This window comes from Macaca fascicularis, chromosome 10 (genome assembly GCF_037993035.2).
Source record: "Macaca fascicularis isolate 582-1 chromosome 10, T2T-MFA8v1.1".
In the NCBI taxonomy this organism is placed as follows: domain Eukaryota; kingdom Metazoa; phylum Chordata; class Mammalia; order Primates; family Cercopithecidae; genus Macaca; species Macaca fascicularis.
In genome coordinates, this window is record NC_088384.1 from 38977501 (window position 1) to 38978227 (window position 727).

A 727-nucleotide genomic window follows, 5' to 3' on the forward strand; every position below is an offset into this window, starting at 1 on the left:
GCTCGGCTCCTAAGATGCGAGTCTGCCGACGCTCCCGGCCGAATGAAAAACCTCTTCCTTCTTTAATCCGGTGTCTCAGGAGTTTTGTCTGCGGCTTGTCCTGCTACATTTCTGGGTTCCCTCACCGGGAAGCGAGCTGGTGATGCACGGAGGGTCGAGGCAGCCCCTCAGGCGGCTTATGCCTGCCCTGTAGAGCATCCCTGCGGGGGACTCTGGCCAGCTTGAGCGATGCGGATCCTCAGAGTGCTGCCGGGTAGGCGTCTGCCCCGGTGCGATGCCTCGCCTCCAAAGAGCAGTGCACAGCACGCCCCCGTGGAGGATCGGCACAGTGGCTGGACACTGGGAAGGAACTGGCACTTTCAGTCCGGACATCTGAAACTTGCTGAGACTGCTCTTTGGAACTTCCCCCACTCCGTTTGAGTGGAAGCGTGGCCTGATCACCCACGGCGTGCCTCTACCGGCACTTTGGTTTTGGTTTCTGACTTGACTTGAATTCATTGGTTGATACTTTGGTTTCGGTTTCGATTTTGACTTGACTTGAATTGCTTGATAAACAGGCCTGCCTTGATTGCCACTTTGGTCTTGCTCCTGATTTTGGTTTGGCTTAAATTGCTTGACGAACAGGTGTGCCCTTAACAACACTTTGGTTTTAGCTTTCATTTTGATTTAGTGTGAATTAGGTGACTGAGTGACCTTTTACCCTTTCCTTCTCGTAGGGTGAATGTTG